At 40.5% G+C, this 26,431-nt stretch overlaps 1 long non-coding RNA gene across 1 annotated transcript in view; it reads right to left on the minus strand.

The window, feature by feature from the left end:
- LOC127009236 (uncharacterized) overlaps positions 1 to 26,431 on the minus strand; it is a 180,422-nt gene that overhangs the window by 75,280 nt on the left and 78,711 nt on the right. Inside the window, exon 3 of the long non-coding RNA XR_007761738.1 lies at positions 10,032 to 10,087. This is a non-coding gene — a long non-coding RNA (uncharacterized LOC127009236). The remainder of the gene's footprint in view (positions 1 to 10,031; positions 10,088 to 26,431) is intronic.

Here is a 26,431-nt window from a genome sequence, read left to right on the forward strand (position 1 = left end):
ATATAAATAACCGCTTCTCCAGGCGTGCTATTTGTGAGAGAGAGAGAGAGAGAGAGAGAGAGAGAGAGAGAGAGAGAGAGAGAGAGAGAGAGAGAGAGAGAGAGAGAGAGAGAGAGAGAGAGAGAGAGAGAGAGAGAGAGAGAGAGAGAGAGAGAGAGAGAGAGAGAGAGAGAGAGAGAATACGAAAGGAGGAGGAGGAGGAGGAGGAGGAGGAGGAGGAGGAGGAGGAGCAGGAGGAGGAGATGTGCCTTGCGGGGCGTGACTAACCAAGATTGATTTTCTATTCACTTCACATCTGCATCGGTTCTCCATTATCGCTAAGCCCAACACAGGTGGCGCTCCTCCTCCTTCGCTGCCTCCTCCTCCTACTCCTCCTCCTACTCCTCCTCCTTCTCCTCTTCCTCCTCCTCCTCTTCTTCTCCGGGCTCAGGTGTGCGTTCGGCCCCAAATGCAAACTCTATGGTAATGCAATGCTGATTCGGGTTTGCAGGTGAGCAGATGTGTTTCAAGGTGAGGCCTGTGACGCGTTTCATCCGTCAGTCCGGCGTGAGGGTTGTGTTCAGGTGTGCATTGTGTGTTTGGGGGAGGGGAGGGTAGTTGTGAAGGGATGAGGGTGTGGGGGTGTGGGGTGAGGGAGAAGGGAAGGGATGGTATGTGGGGCGGTGGGGATGGAGTGTGTGGGTTTGGTGTGTGTGTGTGTGTGTGTGTGTGTGTGTGTGTGTGTGTGTGTGTGTGTGTAAGAGCCATCTATCTCCTCCATCCCTGTATACCTTTCATGCACATTCCCCAGCAGCCTCAGGGAATGTTTGGATCTATAGTCACGCATCAAAGACCTCTGATATGAGCTTGTTTTTAAAAAGGAGGAAATTTCAGTTACATGGGATTTTTTTTTTTCCATGCGGTGTTTTTATAAGTTAATTAAGGTAACACATTTTTTGGAGGAATACGAGGAATGCAACAAAAGCGATTAACATTTGAATTTCCAAAGTCAACTAGAGTGGTAGTTAAGTGGCGTCATATAATTTTATAACAAACAGTATTTTATGGCAATTACTGTTAAAAAAAATAATTAGAATTATATGTATACATATCATTATTATTGCTATTTTTATCATTATTTCATTATCATTACTGTTATTGTTTTGTTAGTAGTAGTAGTAGTAGTAGTAGTAGTAGTAGTAGTAGTAGTTGTAGTAAATGATTTTAAAGAAGCTTAATTGTTGACTGTGCTACTTGGGTGTGTTTGTAATACTACTCTTTATTTAGTTTTTGTAGTTTATGGTGCTGCAATAAAATAATCTTAATTCTCTCTCTCTCTCTCTCTCTCTCTCTCTCTCTCTCTCTCTCTCTCTCTCTCTCTCTCTCTCTCTCTCTGTCACCCTGAATCACCGAGGCCTGTAATTATCAGCCATTCGTCGCCATTCCGCTGTCCTTGGTGTGATGGATGTACCGCCGCCTCGCCGGCCACCGCGTCTTAAGAATGTGGAGGAGGACGAAGATAGGGACGAAAAGTAGGAGAGGCCGGAGGAGGAAGAAGAGGACAATGAAGAGGAGGTGGATGAGTAGGTGGTAAATTAAATAATGGAGGAGGAGGAGGAAGAGGAGGAGGAGGAGGTGGTGTATTAAATAAAGAAAAAGGAGGTGGAGGAGGAGGAAAAAAGTTGAAAATAAAGCTGAATGACATGAAAACACTAAACAAAGGAAATGGAATGAAGTCTTCTAAACTTTCAGTTAATCAAAAGAGCTAAATATACAAGAAACTAACCATTTTCTTTCAAATCCATACTTGTTTTTTTTTAGGAGACAATCTGGTTACATAAAAAAAGACTAAATGGTTAACCTAAACTTATTATTTCCATTATTGTTATTTTCAGCACCATAGAAAGAGTTTGTTGGAAGCCTCGTCAGCTTAACGACCTCTTTAGATTCAATGAAACGATCGAACCCTCGACTCGGGCTGATCAGACATGCAAATGACCTCCTCATGACCTCCTATAATGGTCCGTGACCTTCCCGACAGCGTGGGTCAGGTTACCTTAGGTCATTTGGGTCCTGACAGGAAGCGTCAATTGTCTCAGGTGAGGATTTAATACCCAGACAGGTAAGTGAAGTAATTAGCAGAGATCATGCAGGTATTGGAGGTGGAGTGATGTGGAATGTGAACTGAAGAACTGTGCTTGATGTTGAGTCTGGCTTAAGATTTGATATGGAGCGATGGACAGTGTGGCTTCATGCGAGGTGTGGCTTAGTTTGGGATGTGGCTCGGTGTGTGAAAAGGCGTGATGTGCAGAACGATTATCAAAAGTGACTTAAAACGATGAGGCTTGACGGGGGGTTTGGCGTGCTGCGAGGTGTGGCTTGTTATGGGTTGTGGGAATGGGAATGTGAGGTGTGGCTTTGTTTATAGCTTGGACTAGATTAGGAATATAATGGTGGAATGTGACCTGATGCGGGAATGTGGGAAGAGGCTCGTGTGAATGTGAGAGTGAGGCGTGGTGTGGGAAAGTGAAAATGATGGAATGTGAGAATGTTGGAATGTGGAAACGTGGGGATGGGGCGTGATATGGGTTTGTGATATGGTATAGAATGTGGCATACTTTGAGGAGTGTCGATACATTTTTATTTTCTAAGCAACTTGATATTTTTAAGAGGTTTGTATTTATATTCTTGACGCTTATGATGTTTACTTTATACTAAGATGTCAGGGAAACGTTTTTTTATTACCTTTCCGTTAGTAGAAAATAAAGTAGAAGACGATTATCGTATTTGTGTATCGCGGAAGACTTATCAACATTATAACGTTTAACACAACTAATAAAACTAACAGACTCATCGGAGAAACAGACTAAGCTGAAAGGGAAACTAAATCATATCCTTTTAACTTTCTACGGGACTAATAAAAAACTTTCCTCTCAGGTAATGTCAGGTAAAAGGTGTAAAGGACGGTTTGTTGATTATTTCTGGACGCGATCAGGTGTTGGGTGGAGTTCATTAGCTAAGAGTCGGGTTGAGTTCATTACCTGGAGGTGAAAAAAAAAGAGAAAATGAGAAAAAAGGGGAGACCAAGAGAGGGAGATGGGGGAGGTTTAGGAGGACGAGGAGGAAAGGCAGGGGGGAAGTGGAGGAGGAGGAGGATAAGAGGAAGGACAAGGGGTAAAAGGGAGAGGAGAGGGAGAATCACCACCCAGGAAAGGAGAAAGAGAACGGGAGGAGGTGACAGGAGAAGAAAGGGAGGGGGTAAGAGGAGGGAAGGATAGGGGTGAAAGAAGGGAAGGGAAGGGTTGACAGGAGAGGGAAGGGAGGGGGTTACAGAAGGGAAGGGCAGGGGAGGGAAGGAGTGAGTAGAATGAACTCTCGGATGCTGTAGCGAGGGAGGAAATAGTTACTCAATCCGACACCAACCAACTGTGAACTTAATTAAGAGTTTGTTTGATCAAGAAGAATACAGTTTTTTTCCCTTTCACAATACACGACGAGCGCATCTGAACAAAGGAAGAGAGAGAGAGAGAGAGAGAGAGAGAGAGAGAGAGAGAGAGAGAGAGAGAGAGAGAGAGAGAGAGAGAGAGAGAGAGAGAGAGAGAGAGAGAGAGAGAGAGAGAGAGAGAGAAACAGACAGCCAGACAGACACAGACAAACAGACATAGAATAATGGATTGGAAAGGGACACACACACACACACACACACACACACACACACACACACACACACACACACACACACACACACACACACACTACCCCAGACCCCTCCACACACACTCCCCCCTCCCTCAACCTCCCCCGGAACACGCGCCCCGTCATCCCATCTGTCTAATGAAGAGGACATTTAATACCGGGCAAACTCCGCGCCTGTATACATGGGGAACAAAAATATTTTAAAACTTTCACCATTAAAACCTATCAGAATAAGTTTCCCCAGCGGCTGTCAGAACCAGACGAGCGTTCTAGTGTCTGTTTAGAGCAACTGCGTCCTGAATATGTTCGTTTTATGTTTGTGCGTGCATGTGTCTGTTTGTGAAGCGAGTGTTTGTGTGTGTGTGTGTGTGTCTGTCCGTTCTTCCACGCGTCTGCTCATGTTATGTTATGTGCACTTGAGTATGTGGATTTATGCATGTTTCCTGTCTGCCTGTTTGTCCGCCTGTGTGCAGTGACCTGAATGTCGGCTCACCTAAGTCTGGCTCGCCGTCTCTCTGCCTGATCGTGCTTTACCTTTCAAGCATATTAAACTGCATGAATTTCTGGTGAATTATTTAAACTGCAGTATAAACGTGTCTGTGTTCGGGGCCACGTTCATTACTTCAGGGCTTTGTGCATACACATTGCTCCACTTTTATATGTAAATTTGTCACAATACGTATTTAATCTCACACGAAGATTTTTTTTTTTTACTTTTAGCTGCATTTCAAGTTCCTATTTAAAAAGTAATGCAACTAGTAGCCAAATTACCATTGCCTTAAAGTATATTCCGTCAATAATATCTTCCTCTACTAGTTAAAGTTACTAGTAAGGTGCACAGACCTCATTCTTCTGTAAGGAGAGTCCAGGACAAGTTAGCAGCGTCACTAATGCAAGGACAACGGCATATGGAGTGGGCTAGTTAGTTCATTTTTCCGTCTTTCCCCCTTAGTATGGATAGCTGGGTACCTAATAGGGCTGGGTGAGATTACAGGCCAGCCGTGAAAAATAGGCGGAGATTGAACTCGGGTTAGTATCATTCAAGTCAGTAGCATTACAAACTGATCCACGGCGCCTAACGTTGCGAATACCTGAATCTACTGCCTATCTATCTACCTATCTACTACCCGTGCAACTCCAACTGAAGTACGTAATATCTGCTTATACAACAACCGGCCGAATTACTCACACGTGCATATGCAACACTATGAAACACATACACACACACACACACACACACACACACACCAGTTGTACGAGTTGTTGCATACCTTTAAAATCTGAACACACAGTAACTCCTAAAAATTTAAGTGGAAGCGTGAGAATTTTCACACATTTCTCTCTCTCTCTCTCTCTCTCTCTCTCTCTCTCTCTCTCTCTCTCTCTCTCTCTCTCGTCTTTCTTCCATATATTCATTTCTCTACATCTTTTCTTCTTCCCCTTCCTCCGCCCTTTCCTTAACACACGTGAGCAGGCTACCTATGCGGCCCCATATCACCTTTCCCTTCGCTCCCTTCCTCCTCTGAACCCTTGAACTCTCCCGTGCCCTTCTTCCTCCCCTTGCCCAATCTTGTACCCTTCACTCGCGCCTCTCCTTCCCCTTCTCGTTCAATGAATAATTAATCATTTTAATCCCGTCCACTGGCTCGAGTCTCCCTGTATCACCTTAGTTCTCCCTTCTATTTCTCCCTCCTCTTCTCCTTGTCTTCCTCCCTCTCTCTCTCGGTCTCGCGTTCTCTCTCAGTTTTCTTTCTTGTCTGACTTAGGGCGCATCTCTATACTAGGTGAGGCCTCGGAGGGAAAAGGTAGCTTGAAAAATAAACTCGGCCTCTATTTGTTTTTGTTGTGAGCAAACGAAGGTGAATGAAGTGAGAGCGAGGTGAAAAGGAAGAGAAAAAGGCAAGGTGTGTGCGGGGAGGGAAAATTAAAGTGAGACGAGAGAGAGAGAGAGAGAGAGAGAGAGAGAGAGAGAGAGAGAGAGAGAGAGAGAGAGAGAGAGAGAGAGAGAGAGAGAGAGAGAGAGAGAGAGAGAGAGAGAATGGTGATATGGTCTGTAATGAAAAAGACTGGCGATAGACAGAAGAAAATCAGATGAATGAAGAGAAAATGAAAAAGGTGAAAAGGAATTAAAAAAAACAAAAAAAAGAACATCGACCTAGAATCAAAACAAAACAAGACAAATGGATGAACGAACATAAGTAAACAAGGGAATGCAAAAAAAAAAAAAAAAAAAAATTACGAAAAAATAAACAAATGAAAAAAAATATACACACAGTAATTCCTCAACCACATCTACTGTAATCCATCAACAGCCCTTAATTTTTTTTTTAACTTAAAGCAACGTCTCTCTCTCTCTCTCTCTCTCTCTCTCTCTCCTAAGCACGGTTCCCTTCACCTTTATTTTTTATACGCACCAAAAATGTGTTATGGGGGAAATTTCCAAGTCTTCTGCTCTACCTCCTTCTCCTCCTCCTCCTCCTCCCCTGGTGCCCCCTGTATCCGATATTGGAGGCGAGGAAACACACGACCCAATACCGAATCGGGTTCTCTGCAAGCGATACGACATCCCATTTTCTCTCTTATTCCCGTTTTCTATGCACGCACAATCTGGAGGATGCGAGGGGAGACTACTCAGACGAGGCAATTGGCCCACAGGTGATGATATTTTGCAGTCAAGAAGATTTCCCTTTCTCCTCTTCCCTCATCCCCTCTTTCCACCCCTCCTCCTCCTCTCCCTCTTCATCAATCCATCCCACACTCGTCCTTCTTCCTTCCCTTCCCTACACTCCCTCCCCTCCCTCCTCCCCACCTGCCCTTTCCTCCCTTCACCTGGAGACGCCGGGTCATTAGGAAGCAAAAACAGATTATTCCTGGCTCACTTTACACTAATGGCTTCAGGTGGGTTGAGGCAGAGAGAAAAAAATAGGAAATGTACAAGGCAGCGTAATAAATGAGCGTATTTTTTCCAGCTAACAATCTACGTATCTATCTATCTTTCTATTTATCTATCTACCGACCGACCTGTCTACCTACTTACTTACATGTTTACCTGTCTATCCTCATATCTACCTACTCATCTATCAGTTATGTGTAAGAACGTACTTCTTATTTTATTCGGTAAACGTATCCGATGAGCTTCTTTTTTTTTTTAAATCAGATATGTATCGAGGTTTCATTTCCTCCCTGAATTATATGTTTTTATATTTTCAATTCATTTTAGTGTTTTATAATTACCGGGCGGAGTATTTTTTTAGCTAAATTAAAATTTATTGCAGAAACATTTTTCAAACCGGTAGAAACATTAATCACAAAAATGCGTGCTACAGAAAAGTGGACGCGCGAATTTTCTTTCCAAGATTTAAAAGAAAACCAGTTGTTGGTGTGTGACTGGAGGGGCCGCGGTCGAAGGTCAGGTAGTCGAAGTAATGAACGTGGGTGTCGTTGCCAAGTCCTACCAGTAAGTAATAAACATTAGCCTCAAAATGGCTAAGATGGTTTTACAAAATTACGTACATATCGGCAAAACACATAATGCATAAGAAAAAAAAAATTGAATATTTGATCAGTCTATTTACTATCCCAGAACTGTTTAAAAGAACTGAATCAAATAATCTTCCCTGTAACAAACTCCTTAAGAATGAGTATAAAGACGCTCCTGAAAATCATTTTAAAGTTCTTTGGAGATCTCTCTTTGTATTGTATGTATAACAGTATCACGATATAGCTAAGCGTTTTTTGCTCTATGCTCTAAACTTTCTCTTAGGCCTTCGTCTGCCTGCACTTACAATGAGGAAAAACAAGTTACTCATATTGCTCTATAATCTGCAGACAAGCATGTTTCCGAGCCTTCAAGACCAAACTCCTATCCCACTCTCCTCCCCACTCATCCCCTGAAAAAGCAATATTCATTGCTATCCTTAATATCGAATTCTGCAGATATACACATCCGGTTTATTAATATAATATCATTTACATAATAATGACAAGCCATAAATTAATTTTTACTGCAATCGTGCTGGAGAATATGATTTCAAAATATAAAACACACACACACACACACACACACACACACACACACACACACACACACACACACACACACACACACACACACACACACACACACACACACACACACACACACACACACACACACACACACACACACACACACACACACACACACACACACACACACACACACACACACACACACACACACACACACACACACACAAAAACACTGGGAAGCGAAGTGAGGTAGAATGGAAACAAAGATTGCTATCCAGTTTCTTTTTTCTTTATTTTTTGTGAGTATCTGTGTGTGTGTGTGTGTGTGTGTGTGTGTGTGTGTGAGAGAGAGAGAGAGAGAGAGAGAGAGAGAGAGAGAGAGAGAGAGAGAGAGAGAGAGAGAGAGAGAGAGAGAGAGAGAGAGAGAGAGAGAGAGAGAGAGAGAGAGAGAGAGAGAGAGAGAGATAGAGAGAGAGAGAGAGAGAGAGAGAGAGAGAGAGAGAGGGGGAGGAGAGAGAGAGAGAGAGAGACACACACACACACACACACACACACACACACACACACACACACGCACACACACATGTACAGAATCTAATCATTTAATAGAGGACGGTAAATGATATTTAGATGTGACGGAAGAAATAATGAGACAATGCTGATGGGAAAAAAATATATATGAACACAGGAAATGTGCAATAAAAGAGAATGAAAACATGTCGTATAAAGTCCTGAAGTGCAAACATCAATATATATATATATATATATATATATATATATATATATATATATATATATATATATATATATATATATATATATATATATATATATATATATATATATATATATATATATATATATATATATATATATATATATATATATATATATATATATATATATATATATATATATATATATATATATATATATATATATATATATATATATATATATATATATATATATATATATATATATATGATACTAAAACTCCTGATGAGCTGCTTATAGTAAATGAGAACGCATAAACAGTACAGACAGTAAAGGAATCAATAAACAAAGATAAAAATTTGGCTGATGTTTCCCAAACTACCAAAGCTTTCGCTGACATTATAATAATTTGAGTTAATCAAGTCCGATAACAAATCTGAAAACAATCTCCAACATTTTTTTTAAAGATTTCTTTCCTGTTATCTTCTGATATTTATGTTTACCATGTACATGTAATTCCTTCGCAATGTTTCCATATTTTCCTAAGCTCTACGGACCCTTTCTCTTCTTTCATCACCATTTCTTGTCCTCAGACTTTACTCTTTCTTCCTCCCCGTTTCTGCCTTTTCACAGTCGTACCTCCAGCCATTTGCCACGCCATTTACATTCACATTTACAATTTCACTCCCTCCTTCCCTCCCTGTCATTTTTTAAAACACCATTTTCCTGCATATTAACCCCTGTCGTTTTGTATTTTTCGGAGGTCATCACTTTTTTTCACTCCCTCTACCGTCGCTCGCTGATGTTTCCCTTCCTCTGTTATTTTCCCAACCATTAGAGGGGCGAGGAACCATTACCCAAGGGAGGAAGGTGGCGATGGTAGAGAAAATTCCCTTTCTTTTACGGAGGTTAATAGAGGAAGGAACAGAGCAGAAAGTTTGTAATGGTGTGACTGTAGTGGAAGATATGAAAAAAAGTTAATGGGTGCTAAGGGGAAAGTTACGGAAAGTGTAAAGTAATAGAAGATAATGGGGATATATTTTTTAGAATTGGATTGTAATAATTTTTTTTTCCTATCTTGTTGAGTATAATAGTTAGGATGATTGGTTTGGGTCTGTTTTAGATATTCACCACAGGATATTATCTTGTGTATCTAGCGACTACATGTTAATCCATTTTTGAGGGACGTTTTATACGGATAACCAATCAACACTTCCTGAACCCATCCCGCGCCTTCTGGAAGATCCCGTGATTTATCCTCAAAGCACAAACGAGCTTTTTCCATATTGCCGTCCAAGGTAATTTTTTTCATTTATTTATTCATCATTGTCAGAGTTTAACACTCTCCAGAATTAATCAATTTAAAAACTGACAGACAATTAAACACAAAAATAACGAGACCATAAATGTCCGCCTCGTTACGAAGTGCTGCGTGAAAAGTTAATCTGTCTCATATATTCACCTATGGATGTTCTTCAATATTTGTATATTAATCCGTTTTTCTTGGACAAATATACACACAAACTATCTGACCGACTGACAGACGGACAACAACAAAGACATGATCACCATCCTCCGAGGCAGACGATGATAAAGAATCACACGGAGAAACAAAACATTTACTTTACCTGCTCACCGTATCACTGCAGGCCGGGTGCAAGCTTTCGCTTTCTTTCTTGAAACTCTGAGAAGAGAAAAAAAATATATATAAATATAAAAATGTATTATTTAAACTATTCTAATTTGGAGAAAGTATCTGGACATTAATATACCGTAAAACATAAATAAGAAATAATATGAATACTATTTAAAGGCAATTCTTTCAATAGTAAATGGTTTTAATGGTTTAACTATTAATGCTGATAATAATAATAATAATAATAATAATAATAATAATAATAATAATAATAATAATAATAATAATAATAATAATAATAATAATAATAATATTTTATTATTATCATTACAGTAATTAGCAATAAACAAATATTGTTTTCTTACAAAGAAACCTGATATAAATTACCATATTAATTGCCAATCATTAACCGTCAAATATTTATATATTTATCAGCAGACAAATAGACGTAGCTCGAAATATATTTTGAGAAAGCTTTTACAAGATTTTTGGAAGAAAATAATTTGTTCATTTTGCTATCTATGAGTGTGTGTGTGTGTGTGTGTGACTGACACGAACTGTCCACGTCTTAGTGACCTCCCACTCCCATGACCGCGAAGAGCGTCGTCAGCAGGATTACCAGCAGAGCGTCGTCCTTCCCTGCCTAGTGACGGTTTTCCCTGTCCGGCATGCAGGTGGCGAGGGGCCTCTGAATTTTGGCTAGGCAGCCTAACTATATTTTCGGTACTTCATGTGTAGTTTTCCCTCGCCATGAGGCATTTCTGAACATTGTCCGTCCTTCCCCCTTTCTTTTTAGGCTGTTTCAGCACCAAGTGTTCTAACAAATGGAACACGATTTCTGATTTTCCAAGACATTAGCAACATAAACCAAAAGTTCGTCATCACGCGAATAACATTCCACATTTCGCACTCGATTTCTTGCTTTCATTTTCTCTAAAGGAATGAATCCGTATGTAACTAGTTGAGTTTTGTCTTTTTAAAACTTTCTAAACGTATTTTCGCAGTATAAACGTAAAAAAAAAAAAATAGAGATTGGGTTCTGAAAAGGTGTCATATTAGCTAAATATATATTATTTATTTTTCTCAGCGTAATTTTCCCACTAGGTAAACATTTATTTACATTATGGCATTCTTTTTGAATTCCTAAATATTTTAAGTAGACAAAAATAATAGCAAGCATTAATTTTTAGTTCACTGGCAATAGTGAATAGAATACAAGACGATGAACACGGTATTCGGGCAAACTACAGCCACTACATTATGCATCGCCCCCTCCAGCACTCTTTAACTCCCTGTCTGTCGCAGCCGTCCTCATTCTTCCGTGTACCTGCGCCTCGCCTCGCCGCTGGACAAGGCTAAGGGCGTGGCGCCGGGCTGCGGTGTCCAATATTTATTCATGGCCTGGGAGGTGCCGCCGCCCGAGGTCCAATATTGTAGGCAGACAAAAACCCCGCTTATATTGTACTAACTCTGCAAATTAGTCCACCTCTCATTGTGGCAACTAGGAGGGGATCCACATAGCAACTTATTAATGCTCGTACATAATCCAGACGAAATAATGTATAAAATATTCATATGCCGATAATGGATCACACCTAATTTTTTAATGTTTATATCTAATGCATCCTCATATCAAGATGCGCTTTAATAGAGTTTCTTATTATTTTCATGGTTGTATTCATAAACTCAGTGAATGTATTATGATTTTGAACATTTAGATAGAGAACGAAACAAAGAAAGATAACTGCCAGCGCAAAATATTAGTGCAAATCCCAGCCAGGAAAAGGAAATGAGAGAGAGAGAGAGAGAGAGAGAGAGAGAGAGAGAGAGAGAGAGAGAGAGAGAGAGAGAGAGAGAGAGAGAGAGAGAGAGAGAGAGAGAGAGAGAGAGAGAGAGAGAGAGAGAGAGAGAGAGAGAGAGAGAGAGAGAGAGAGAGAGAGAGAGAGAGAGAGAGAGAGAGAGAGAGAGAGAGAGCGAACACGAGTGGGATGGAAACTTTTTGGTAGTAATTATTGCAATATCATGACTGACATCTGCCCGGAGGAGTAAGATGTATAATCAATGTGTTTTGCCAATCCAAATATACGGTTCAGAAAATTGTCTCCTCACAAAAAGAAATAGGGCAGAGGCTACGTAGGGCAAGAGGAAAAGAGAGAAACTTGTGTATAACGTAATTGACAGCTCTTTCGGCCACCTCTTCGGATTCTTTACAGGAGCAGCGAGTAGCGGGCTTTTATTTTATTGTTGTTTCCTTTTTTTTGTGCCCTTGTGCTGTCTCCTTTGCTGTAAAAAAACAAACATCGATGATAAGAAAGAAATATAAGGGGAAGATACTTGAATATGACGATCAAAAACGATAACTGAATTTGGAGATGACGTTTTTTTCCCACAGCAAATAAGACGGCTCAAGGGCAACGACAAGAGTGCAGAGAAAATGAAAGCCCGCGACTCAATACTTTAATGCGTAAAATTGAAACCCTATGGACTAGAAACTGTAAAGGTTAGGGCAGACAAACGACTAATTGGATGATCAAATTAGAACATTCTCAGAAGCGAAAAAACACTAAAAGAAGAAAAAGTGGTGGAAAACATTAAAAAGGGCCTTTGTCCAGCAGAAAATTGATTAGAGATGAATTAAGTCTACGGATTCGGGTATTCATATTCAATTTATGTTTTAACTTTTTTTATTGTTCTTAGATTTCGCCATTAATACGCTTCTATTTACCTACCTATCTATCTATCTTGCCATCTATATTTCTATAAATCTGTTAATCTAATTCGTACTTTATCTATCTATCTATCTATCTGTCCATCAATTTATATACCTATCTATCAATCTGTATGTAGTCTATCTATGTATCTCTCTCTCTCTATCCATCTATCATTGCATCCTTTGTGTGTGTGTGTGTGTGTGTGTGTGTGTGTGTGTGTGTGTGTGTGTGTGAGAGAGAGAGAGAGAGAGAGAGAGAGAGAGAGAGAGAGAGAGAGAGAGAGAGAATGCATGAGAGCTCTAATTGATTCATCCGCCTGCAAATCCGTTTTTACATATCAACAGGCAGATGAAAATACCGACGCTCGTGTTGTCGCTACTTTGCAGTGAAGTTCATTAAATCAACTTTTTTTTCCTGGAAACTGAGCAGCGCTCATAAAAAATAGTTTATCGCTGCACGAGCCTAAAAAATCATGGCAGTATATAAGTGCTGCAGGATGACGCTCGGCTTTATGACGGAGGCTATTCTTGGCGATACAGAGCGGGCATAAAAGTCATTTAGGGAGGCGGAAAAAAGAGCAATTTCCAGGGCACTAATGAACTAAGCTGCATCATTAGCAAAATTAGCTGCCGAGTTTCCCTTTGATAATTCACGATTTGATTAACAAGACCCGGTAATGGAACCGTTTAATGGATACAGATCTTTTCCATTTCCTCTCTTTCTCTTCCTTCTCTTTCCCTCCCTCTCTTCCCACATCTCCAGTTCTCTCCATTACTTATAAAAACGTTTACATCATCGTTTCCATTTCCTTTCTTTCTCTTCTTTCTCTTTCCCCTCCATTTTTTATTTCTATATTCCCTCCCTATCTTCCCACATCTCCAGTTCTCTCCTTTACTTATATAAGCGTTTACATCATCGTTTATAGTGGTTGTAGTGTAATGGTCAGCACGCTTAGCTACGAACCTGTGGGCGATTATTAAAAAAACATAGAAGAAAAATATATATATGAGAGAAAAATCTTACGAAAATATATATATGAAAAAGCTAGAGTGAATAGACTCTACAGAAAACTATTTATATGATCCTCCAAAGCTAAAAAAAGACACAGTAAGTTTATCTCAATATCTAAATGCTGGTCGACAGAACAAAGGTAAAATGACACGGCTGAGTGAGAGCACTGAGTGAAGGCTTATCTCAGTGACTAATTAAATGCATGAAACATTCACTTGAGGAATACTAGATCAGGTGCGTCACTTGAAAATAATAATAATAATAATAATAATAATAATAATAATAATAATAATAATAATAATAATAATAATAATAATAATAATAATAATAATAATAATAATAATAATAATAATAATAATAATAATAATAATAATAATAATAATAATAATAATAATAATTTAATAAAAAGCGAGGAGCTGATGCCGCAGATTTGGGATTCCGAGAAATGTTAGTTTTCCTCGATAATAAATGGGATACCGACTGAAATAAAATACCGCAAATATAATAAGTAACAGTATTCGTATTAGCGATGGGGTAAATGATCTTAGTTCAAATACTCTAATGTTTACACGTAATATAAATATTCAATGGATTATTTTTAAGAGTTACCATTTGAGGGAACTTCCAGATTACTAAAACCGCAATCTTCATGCTAAGGAGCTTACAGTATAGTTATTGTGTTACCTGATATACCTTTGTGGTCGGGGTAGCAGGTGCGTTTTCTTTACAATACTATATTATTCATTGTTCCCTGTTAAGACCTTTCGTTCAATTCAATATGTCATTTCTTTGCGATTCCACACAACACAGCGCGATCGAATGTATATATTACTATTGCAGGCCGTCTATACTTCTCTATATCTCCTATCCTCTTATGATCTCAGTGGATATTAATTTTTCACTTCCATTTTTCTTATATTTCTACTTTTCTCTATCTCCTCTTCGTCGTTTTTAAATTCCTCATCTCTTACGAAACTTCTTTCTTTCTACCTCCTGCTTTTTTAGTCGCCAGCTGTGTTAGTAAATCTTTTTCAATTTATCTTTACTCTTAAAATCGAAAAATATCGCAAGTTTAATTACTTTCGGCAATCTCACAAGATGTTTCTCAATTGCAAATTAGTCTTGGATCTAAAAGACACTGAATTAAAATATCAGTTGTAAAGGGATAATATAATGACTAAAACGTATACAATAATTAGAATGAGTGAGGGAGAGGGAGGAAAGGGGAGACGCTTTGGATTCCTATGACATGAATCTGAAGAGGAGGGACGGGGGAAAAAATAATAAAGAAAAATGACTCGTTTTTGCTGCGTCGAAAGAAAATGTAGATGTTTTCGTCTGGTGTAAATTGGTTCTCGACGGGTGAAAGAAACTAGGAAGCGAGGTGAGGGAGAATGGAAACAAGGATTGCTCGCCAGTTTTTGTGTGTGTGCGTGTGTTCGTGTGTGTGTGTGTGTGTGTGTGTGTGTGTGTGTGTGTGTGTGTGTGTGTGTGTGTGTGTGTGTGTGTGTGTGTGTGTGTGTGTGTGTGTGTGTGTGTGTGTGTGTGTGTGTGTGTGTTGGAAAGTGTAGCTTATTCCTGTACTATCCGTAAAACCTTTTTGTATATGTAACGTGAGAGAACGAACTCACACACACACACACACACACAAAGTCACCACGGAAGCACCAAATAACGGATCAAAAAGCAACCCAACCAACCAGGCAAACAAACAAACAAACAAACAAACAAAAACACCGAATCCATACCTCCTACACAAACATACGAGCTAAAATTATTCCATCAGACGGAACGAAACCATAGAAAACAGCTGAAAACATTTGCATCCCGAGATTGGCTGACGCGAGCTTGTTTTTAGCGAGTCAGCGGGGACCATAGGGAGAGGGAGGGGGGGCAGAGGTCGTGTCAGACGGGGCGTGAGCGCTGGGACGAGGCTGTCAGTTCCGTCAGCCGAGGGAAGCCACTGAAAGCCTGCATTTGGGGGGCATCGATGACCGTGATACAATACAGAAAAAAAGAGAACCGTAACACAACACGACTGGGATTGCAGGGTTTGAATTTGAAGTAGGTGTTGTTTGTGTGTTTGTATTACAGTTTGATAGATGAAGATATCGATTGGAGAGATAGATAAATGTTTAGATATAGATGTTTGATGAATTTTAAGATAGATGTTGTCTATTTACTTCTATTATGCTTTCATAGATTAAGATATCGATGAAGGTTTAGATGTAGATGTTTGATAGATTTAGAGTAGGTGTTGACTTTATTTAGAGAGATGCTAAGATATATATAGAGAAAAAGATATGATAGATAATATGACACAATGAAAATAGGAGTTAGAAAAATAAAGTTACTGAAGGCGAGGACACTAAGAAAAATACCATTAAAAAAATTAGCAAACGCATGTTGGAAAAAATATCCAATATCTTAGCGACAAAATATCTGAGAAAATAACCAAAATAAAGACCTACAAAAAATAAAAAAAAGAACACATGAAAAAAGAACCGAAAACAAGAAACAATGAATTTAAGCGACGCTCAGAAAACTAGAAAACAGAAAAGCGAAATACAATTCACCCAGAAAAATAAAAGAAAATTCTCGGAGCAAAAACTGGTTCGGGTTCACAACGAAAGAAAAGGAAAAAAAAATCAGAGGCTTCTTTAGGGGACCGAGAAGCAGGTTACGACGGCTGGAAATTGTTTTTTACTTTTTTCGGAAACACGAGTAAAAAAAAAAAAAAAGGAAGAAAGCGTTCGAAGGTACACTATAAAAAAAAAGGGAACACAGTGAAGAAATACAGTTGGGGATAACTAAGGAAAATGAACAGACAGAAAATGTGAATAAAAAGAGGAATGAATGCTGCTGGAAACAAAGATATTAGTGTGAAGGAAAAGAAGAAATAAAGCAAATGAGAAACTAATGTAAAAAAGGGATAACAAAAGAAAACGTAATGTCGTGAGAAAGAGAATAGCAGAAATTGTGCGACCGAGAGTTAAGAGAAAAATGGAGAGAGAGAAAGACACACGGGTAGATAGGAGAAAACAAAGATAAAAAAAATAAATCCATACAAATATTATGACATATAGAAGAAAAAAAGTTGCAAATGATGTGTTTCACGAAGAAAGGAAGACTCCAAAATAATGTTACGAACGTTGGAGAAATAATAAAAAATAAAAATCACCCACCCAAAACATATATTAAGAAGGTATATAGATGAAGGTAAAAAAAAGCAAATGAGCATGAGTGACGTTTGTCTATAAAAGAACAAAATGGCAAAGAACATGAATAAAAAAAAAAACGATGGAGAACGTAAATGACCAGGACACTTATACCGTGATAACAGAAAATATATAACCGTACAAAAGGAAAGATAAAATTAATGGAGGGCAGTGTTTGATGAGTATGCTGAGTGAACAAATGACGAAAAAACATACCAGAAACACCTGGAGAAAAGCACAAAAACTAACACACACACAAACACACACACACAAAAAGAAAACATATGGAAACGGTTGTGTACGAAAGGGAGGAAAGGAAATCAGCCATGTTCGTATAACTCGAATCGTTAAAAAAAAGACATACACGAGAAAACAACAAAGAGAAACGATGCAAAGCGAGCGAGACGAGAATTCTAAAGCACAGACAGATATTGTGACGCTGTGCTGAAAGGCGGTGGCCAAAAATATATAGAGCGGTGTATGAAGCGTAGACTCGAAAAACGACGAGACGAGAAAAATATTTGGAAACGTCGAGGATAAGCAGGATACGAGAAGGCACTCTGGGAATGTGGGTGAGAGGAGAGTCGGAATGTGGAGGAATGAGAGGAATGGCTATAATTCAAGGGGATGAAGGGGAATATCCGAGGGGAAGAGGGATATGAGAAGGGACGGAGAGGACGAACAGAGGAGGACGAGAGGACAATAAACAGTAAGAATAATGAATATAAATAAAGTTGCCGATAAAACGAAGAACACTGAGGGAAAGAAACGATGGAAAGAAAGGAAAAAGGAAAATCAAGAAAACGAAGAGGAGAAAAACACGAAATAAAAGACCATGGAAAAATAATCTTCGTATAAAGGAACAAAGAGGTATAACACACACACACACACACACACACACACACACACACACACACACACACACAAACACACACACACACAGACCCTAATTTGCGCCAGCCAGGTTTACGCGCTACTCAAGCAAGCAACGATATATGCACTGCCTACATGTACACACCGCGAGGGAAAACAGGCTTGCCAACGGAGCAGAGTTTGTAGCTGCAGAACCAGAAGAACCTCCAGCATTATTATCATTATTGTTATTATTTATTTAGTAGTAGTAGTAGTAGTAGTAGTAGTAGTAGTAGTAGTAGCAGCAGTGGGGGGATTGAGAGCAGCCGATGCTTATTATTATTTATTATTTTTTTTATTTAGTAGTAGTAGTAGTAGTAGTAGAATCAGCAGTGGGGGCATTGAGAGCAGCCGATGCAGGAACATTAATTTTCCTGCGGTAATACAAATTCCCGTGACGGCAAGGCCATCCCTATATTGGCTTTGTAATGTCTTAATCGTGCCGAGGGAAAGGCTGTTCATCTTGTAGTAAGGAGGAGACCCCACGACCCTTTCACGGTGCCTCACGACGCTATCTGGGGACGATAGATAGTAAACCTTAAGGTCTACTAAGCAGCTAAGGCTCCCCATCTCATAAAGGCTGACGGGGATGTTGTCAATTATTCCAAGTGGCGGGAAGCGGTAGAAGTATTAATATCATAGCTGAGATCCAAGGCCGCTATCTAATTTGCTTAAGCTGATGCCGTACTGGATCGTAGTTGTTGTTTTTTCCTTATTTGCCTAACGGCGAGCACTATCTATCGAGCACTATGCTGGTGAGCACTATCCTTACACCCAAGAACCCAACAATTTACTGAACGTCGTTTCATCGGCTGCAGCATCCTTTAGCGTAACAGACAACACACGTCCCATTTATTGCTGAGAGGGGACTTGTTAATGCTCTAAACCAATTGGGGGGAGGGATCATTTTTCTTGTTTACGTATAAATCCCTTGCTGATTATCGGACGAGATGATGCAACATAAAGACGGGGAGCACAAGTCGCTTGCTTGACCATCCGCCAGCAAGTAAGTGACACTTGGCAAGCAGCGTGCCAGACAAACGGTCGCGTGTGACGCCAACAAGGCCAACAAAAGCTCGGCTACTGACGAGGAAAATAGGCGCCGGGAGAGAGTACGGAACTTGTTTGTTTTTATTCCTGCCTCCATTGCTTTGTGTTCATTGTTTATTTCTAAATCTGCTAATTCATCTAGGGACAGATTATATAACATAAACAGTAATGTACAGCCCGATAGTTGCTGCATTCAAATTCATTACATATATAGTTGCTTTTATTTTCGTGTCCCAAACAACTGGTCTTAATAAATTACACAGATTTCTGTAGATGAACTATTTGTGTATTTTTTTTCCATAAATAAACAAATTCATTTACTTTTCCTACTTTTTCATTTCCTTTTCAATAACAGAATGACTCGTCTCCTTTTATAAAGTATCATATTCACGTAACAACAGTTAAAAAAAAAACTAAGTAACAATTTCTCAAAGCAGCGCTGAATTTACTTCCCTTTAAACAGTTACACGACTTTCTGTTTACTGTTTACTTCATGCTCATGTGCTATAAGGTGACGTGTGTCGAGACAGTTAACCTATGCACGTCTGCCCTTCCCCTCCACTTCCCGGAACAGCAAACAAGGCCGCGTCAATAGCCATTTGCTGATTGGCGAGAAACTCAAAGATGGAGGGAAGGCGGCGGACAGGTATGTGGGGGAGCACACCTGTTGACTAATAACGTGTCGAAGCTGGTGAGTTCATGTAGTAATGTTATTATTATTCTCATTGTTCATTTTTCTTCTACTTCTACTTCTTCTTCTTATTATTATTATTATTTCTCTCCTTCTTTCTCTTCTTCTACTTATTAGTTATGTGTGTTCTCTCTCTCTCTCTCTCTCTCTCTCTCTCTCTCTCTCTCTCTCTCTCTCTCTCTCTCTCTCTCTCTCTCTCTCTCTCTTTGTCCTCTACGCGCCACCCTTTATTTTATCGTTATTGTCTTTGGATTTATCAGTGTGCTTCGTTATTGGCCAACTTTCTCTCGCGATAAGAGTAATGTTTTATTTGCCCTGTGGCTTTCTTCTTCGTCCCCTTCTTCCCTCGCCCTCTTTCCCTCTCTTATTAATCCATTAGAGTTAGGTTAAGTGCCGCAACATTCAGTCAACTGTGTGTTTTATCCGACTTGCCATCTGCTCCCTCCACCCTGTTCGGTCTTATCTTTTTATTTTTTTTAGTTACTTATTTTTCTTTGTGTTTTTAAGGTGGGTTATCGTGCTGGTCTTTTTCTCTCTGTTTGTCTCTCTTTTTCTTTCTCTGTCTGTTTCTTTGTGTCTCTCTCCCATAAAGATATTAACTTATACACCAATCTGTCAACCGGAAAATCTATATATGTAACCATTCATGCATATATTTAGCAGTCTCTATCTATCTACCTATCTGTGTGTGTATCTATATATGTCTGTGTCTATCTATCTGTCTGTTTATATGTCTTTCTATTTACATATCTTTTTCTGCCAAACTTTCCGTATACCGTTACTGCTCTCTCCTTCACTCCTCACTCATTACTTCCGCACAATTTCCATCAAGGGACCCTCTCGTACCTCGCCTCACCGTACCTTTCTCTCCTCCGTCACCACCTTTCCCCGCTCCACCTGTCACGACACAATTGATAACATTCTCTCTCTCTCTCTCTCTCTCTCTCTCTCTCTCTCTCTCTCTCTCTCTCTCTCTCTCTCTCTCTCTTTTCCCCCTCGAGTCTTTCTTCAAGTCTTCCGTCACTCGACTTTCGCCAAATAGTTCTTATCACTTTCTCCTTCTTGCCTCTCACACAGCAAGTTAGGGTATTTTTCTTTTCTTCTTCAGGATAAAACATTGGTTACTTTTCATTAAAACATAAAAGCATTAGTTTCCCTTTTTTATTATTAGCTTTGTTTCTTTTGGTAGGTTTCGAAGGTGCAGATTGAAGTCTTTATGAATGAGATATGGTACAATTTATATACTAATGGAATACACATAAACAAGTAACTGTCGAATTGCCCTGTACGTTCTCTCATTTTCCTTTTCTTTTTCATCGTCTGCATGCACTTAATTTATCAATCTTTTCCTTAAGTCGCAAAATCACATCACTACCACTTTTCATCACTACCACAGCACACCATTATAACTATCCACCACCACCACCAACAACAACAACAATATCACTACCAACATAACATTTCATTTCCCGGCCGGCCTACGAATTCTCCCAGCCACGCCCACCTCCTCCCCTCCTCTGAGTACAAGCTCGTGACAATGCTTTCGAATTTGCATCGCCACACAGCACAACCCACGACAAACCGAGTTGCTTCCCCGGCCCTCTTTTCAATTTTCTCTCTCTCTCTCTCTCTCTCTCTCTCTCTCTCTCTCTCTCTCTCTCTCTCTCTCTCTCTCTCTCTCTCTCTCTCTCTCTCTCTCTCTCTCTCTCTCTCTCTGTCTATCTATTTAATTGCGCCTCCCTGACAATAATTCAAGCAATGACACACAATAATTTGGTACATTAGAGGAGCATTGTGTTGTTCCTAATGGTTATGATGATGATAATGTTGGTGGTAATATTGATGGTGATGATGATGATAATGGTGAGTACTACAAGTGGTATTATTATTATTATTATTATTATTATTATTATTATTATTATAAGCAGAAGTATTATTAACAGTAGTAGTAGTAGTAGTAGTAGTCGTGGGGGTCGAAATAGGGTAATGTTGTGTGGTAATGTATCAGTAGTAGTACAGGTTGTTGTGGTGGTGGTGGTGGTGGTTGGGGTTGTGGAGATGGTGGTGGCGTGGGTCGTGGATGTGGTGATGGCTTGGGTCGTACAGGTGGTGGTGGCGTGGGTCGTGGAGTTGGTGGTGGCGTGGGTTGTACAGGTGGTGGTGGTAGCGGCGGCGTGGGTCGTTTAGACAGTGGTGGTGGTGGTGGTGGTGAGGATGGGGTGATGGTAGTGATGGTGGTGATGGTGGTGAAGGTGGCGTGGGTCGTATAGGTGGTAGTGTTGGCGGTGGCGTGAGTCGTACAGGTGGTGGTGGTGATGGCATGGGTCATACAGGTGGTGGTGGTGGGGGCGGTGGCGTGGGTCGTACAGGTGGAGGTGGCGTGGGTCGTACAGGTGGAGGTGGCGTGGGTCGTGCAGGTGGTGGTTGGTTAACACTTTGTCACCCGGTGTAAACGAGCTAAATTAATATACGCGCCGGCAAATTTATGCCAACACAAAACCAATTTATTACGGCGTTCCCGTCACCCGATCGAGTTTCACGCACACACACACACACACACACACACACACACACACACACACACACACACACACACGATACACCTGAATTAAAATATGTCTGTCGTGTTCTCAGATAAATGTGAATTCTAAGCATTTGTAGACTTTCCGAATTGATTCCCATTATTATGTAACGGACTAAGCAAAGCACCTCAGAATATAGTTTTCCTCCCGTGACCGCAATGTGAGAATAGGAGAGAATGCCGCTATTAAATGATTGATTGATGTTTGATCGTGCAAGTTGCCTGATTTTGGGCTGTGTGGTCGTGTGAATCGCTTGTAGTAAACTCCCATTAATGACATCAGTGACAGCATCTGATACACCTATGTTAATGGAATATATTTGCAAAGCTTCATGAGACAAAATGGAATACGAAAATAAAAATATATGAAGTCAAACCTAATGGATGTCATCACTCATCAAGCAGGCAAGTAATCTATGCAAAGAGATGACGGTAATGCATCTCATGAAGCTAATGACGAAATATCAAACGGCATTCAAAAAAGGAATACGATGAAGCCAGAGCTAATAGCGTTCCATCAAGCAGGCAAACAAACTATACAGAGAGGGACTGTAAAGCAAATCCAGCGCAGAAGGGGATACCACCACCACCACCACCACCACCACCACCCTTTCAACTATCCTCCACCTCCACTACCACTACCATACCCACCCTCCCCACTACCCTCCACCACAACATCCACCCTTCCTACTCACCACCTCCTCCCCTTTCTCCTCCACACCACCACCAAGCACGGCCGCCAGACTCCACCACACGGCCCGCAAATTGCCTCACACACTCGAAATTACTGTAAACGCGGAAGCTTACTGTAAACAAAGGCGAACAGAGTGGTGAGGGAGACACTGGGAGGCTGCAGGAGATGAGGTGGAGGGAGGGGGTTTAGGGTAAGGGGGTAGGGGCCTGGAGGGGTTTCCATTAGGGAGAGCAAATGAGGTTGTGTTTGGCTGCTGAGATGAGAAGTGAACCCGCGAGTTGCTTGTTGTTGTGTTGGGAGCCTTGTGGCCTTCTCTCTATCTTTATCTATTTATCTATCTCTATATCTATCCATCTATTCATCTATTATTACACTCACGCCTTTCCATCTTCCTTGGTATCATGTTCCAGTCTTCCTACTAATCTATTTTTTTACAATTCTTTTTTTTTCCATTTTCATCTCTATCTATTTATCTCTATATATCTATTTATTCATTTCTCAGTACATTCACGCATTTCAATTTTCCTTATCACGTTAATTTATTTTCCACGGTTTTATTTTTCCAACTTTTTTCTACTCATTTTCAGTTTTCATTTCGACTTCTCTCCCATCCCACGTTTTCCTCCTCAAACGGTATTACACGAGGGAATATTATGAAGGAAAACCTCATAGTGTTCAATCAATCTGGCAAACAAACTATACAGAGAGGAAGAGAAATCTAACACAGCCCACAAAGTAGCGATCTAGATTCCCTGCTTCCCTCTCCACCAATCAGTGTCTCATCCATCTCTCAGTACCACACGCACCCACTTGGTTTCCTCTTCTCCCACAGTACAGTCTCCCCTCTAACATCCTCTCGGCTTTACTTGCCCCATCCCTCGACCCTCAGTCACACCTTAAAATTTCACACGAACGCCTGTCGCCCTTCACACACATTCCCATCGCCCCACGGCCCTCCCACGGTCCCAACTTTTCCGTAACTTCATATTAAGCTTCGTAATTCCAAATCATCCCCTTCTTCGTCTCCTCCCTTCCAAACATTTAATAAGTGGCATATCTCCTCCCCTGTTTCCTTCTCCATCTTTCTCTCCTTATCAATAGAACGTTTTTCCCTCTTCGTCTTTCTCAATTCCTCTTCCCATCTTTAATTCCCATCTTTCCATCATAGATACGTCACTCCTCTTCTTATCTATTCTTCCTTTTCCCTTTTTCTTTCATTCGCCCGTTTTCTCTTTTCAGTTTTATCCCTTTCTCCGTTTTCCTTCTCTTTTTACTCTTCCTCTATGGTTTCTGACTTTCTCCACCTCCTCCTCTCTCTCACAGTTTGTCATTATTCTCTACCAATCTTCCCTTCCCTCTCCTCTTCTTTAGGGACACTTTCTACCCAACGAAATTTATCTCCTCTCTTCGTCGACCGCCTCCTTCCATCTTCCCTTCTTCATTTTCTTTCACACAGCTTTCTCCTCCTCACCCTTCCTATCTAGCTCACTTCCTTCGTCCAACCTTTTCTCTTCTCCCTCCCTGATATATGAGTGACCTCTGCTTCCTCTCCCTTCTTCCTGATACCTGATACATCCCAGTTCTCACACCTTAACATCTCTTCATCTTTCATTTATGTGTCTTTACGTTGCTTCACTTCACGTATCTGTCCTACATCATTTTCCCTTCTCCCTGTTATATAATTGACCTGGTATGCTTTTTCCTCCTTCCTGACATTTCAACTTCCCTTCTACCTAACATTTCTATTCCTTTGCTCTTCCTATACGTTCTTCTCTTAGCTCACCTTCAACCCTCAGCCTTCTCCTTCCCCGATATGTCACCCCAGCCGCCCACGTCATCCCTGGGGCTCTCGAGGGGCGTCAGCGGAGCCTCCAGCAGGGCACCAAGGCTCCGGGGTGACGTTAGAACATTAATCATGAGGATCCTCGAGGCGCGGTCTCCGGAGATTGCTGACGCCCCCTCCTCTTCCTCATCTTCTTCTTCTTCTTCCTGTTATTTTATCTTCTTTTTCTCTCTTTTCTTCTTCTCCTTCTTCTTTCTTCTTTTTCTTTCTCCTGCTCCTTCACCTTCTCCTTCTTCTTCCTCTTCTTCTTCTTCTTCTTTTCTCTTGTTTTCCTTCCTTTTTTCCTATTTTTTCTTCTACTTCTTCTTCTTCTTCCTGTTCTTTTATCTCCTTCTTCTCTCTTTCCTTTCTTCCCCTTCTTCTTTCTCCTCCTTCTTCTCTTTCTCTTCTTCTTCTTCTTTTCTCTTGTTTCTCTTCCTTTTTCCTATTTTTTTTCTACTTCTTCTTCCTGTTCTTCTCTCTTTTCTTCTTCTCCTTCCTCTTTCTTCTACTCCTTCACCTTCTCCTCCTCCTTCTTCTTCTCTTCTTCTTTTTCTTTTCTCTTGTTTTTCTTCTACTTTGACCCACCTAGTTCCTCTTCTTTCTACTTTTCCTCCTCCTCCTCCTTCTCCTTTTTTTCCTCCTCTTTCCACCCCTTTCAATCCTCTTTACTCTTGTCCTCCTTCTCTATTTTCCTCTTTTTTTAATAATATTCATCTTTCTCTACCACTTCATTTCATGCTATTTATCGTTTTATTTTTTCTTCCTTCCTCTCTTCCTTCTTTCCTCACCTTACAAGCTCTCTAGTAAGCTTTTTTTCCGGTCCCTTCACGCTCTATTCTTCCTTTGTAACTCTATTTTTTCTTGGGGTCTGTAATCTAACTCCTATTTAAGTGTTCTTTATTCTTTTGTCTCTCTTTTTTATGTAAGTTTCCTTCCTCAGTGATCCCACTGCACGCCTATCATTTTTTCGCCTTTTTTCCTAACCCTCTCCGCCGTCTATACATTCATCTTTATCTATCTTTATCGTCCATGCCTCTCTCCATCCTCATTCGTCAGTCTCCTACCACCTTTGCCTTTTCCCGTTCTTTCCGTTCTCTCCATTCCACCTGTCACTTTTCCCTTTCTCTCTTACAGTTCATTTTTCCAGCACTTCCATCTTGTCCTCCTTCTTGCTTCCCTTGTTACTCCCCTTTGCCTTCCCCCGAGAGTTACCGTTCTCGTTCATCTTCAGTCTTCTTCTCTGATCACTCCTTCAGGACCTTAACTTAGCTGCCCTGTCGCTCCCTTCTGTCCCTCTTGCCTCGTCCTCCTTCCCTTCTGGTATTCCTTGATGGACGCTTTTCTTCCCCTTTATTCACTCTGCCCCTTCCCTTGATCACTCCGTCAGGCACCGTTCTCCTCTTTCCCCTTCCCTCTCCTTCGCCTGACGGTGGAGTATGAGCGTTCCTCCTTCCTAATCATTCCCTGTCCCTTCATTCCCCATGCACCTTAGGCATGTAACACGGCTTTGAAGGTGCACTAATTGCATACAGGTGCGTGAGAAAAAGGAAGCGAGTAAAACTGAAATTACAAAGGCGACAGAACTAATTCCATTAACTAGAAGCCCTCCGCGCGAGAAGATCTAAAGGAGCGCTCAGCCTTTAACCTTTTAAGAGGACGGATTTGTCGACGAGCTAGTAATTCGAAATGATGATAAATA

Source organism: Eriocheir sinensis, chromosome 40 (assembly GCF_024679095.1).
Source record: "Eriocheir sinensis breed Jianghai 21 chromosome 40, ASM2467909v1, whole genome shotgun sequence".
NCBI classification, from domain to species: domain Eukaryota; kingdom Metazoa; phylum Arthropoda; class Malacostraca; order Decapoda; family Varunidae; genus Eriocheir; species Eriocheir sinensis.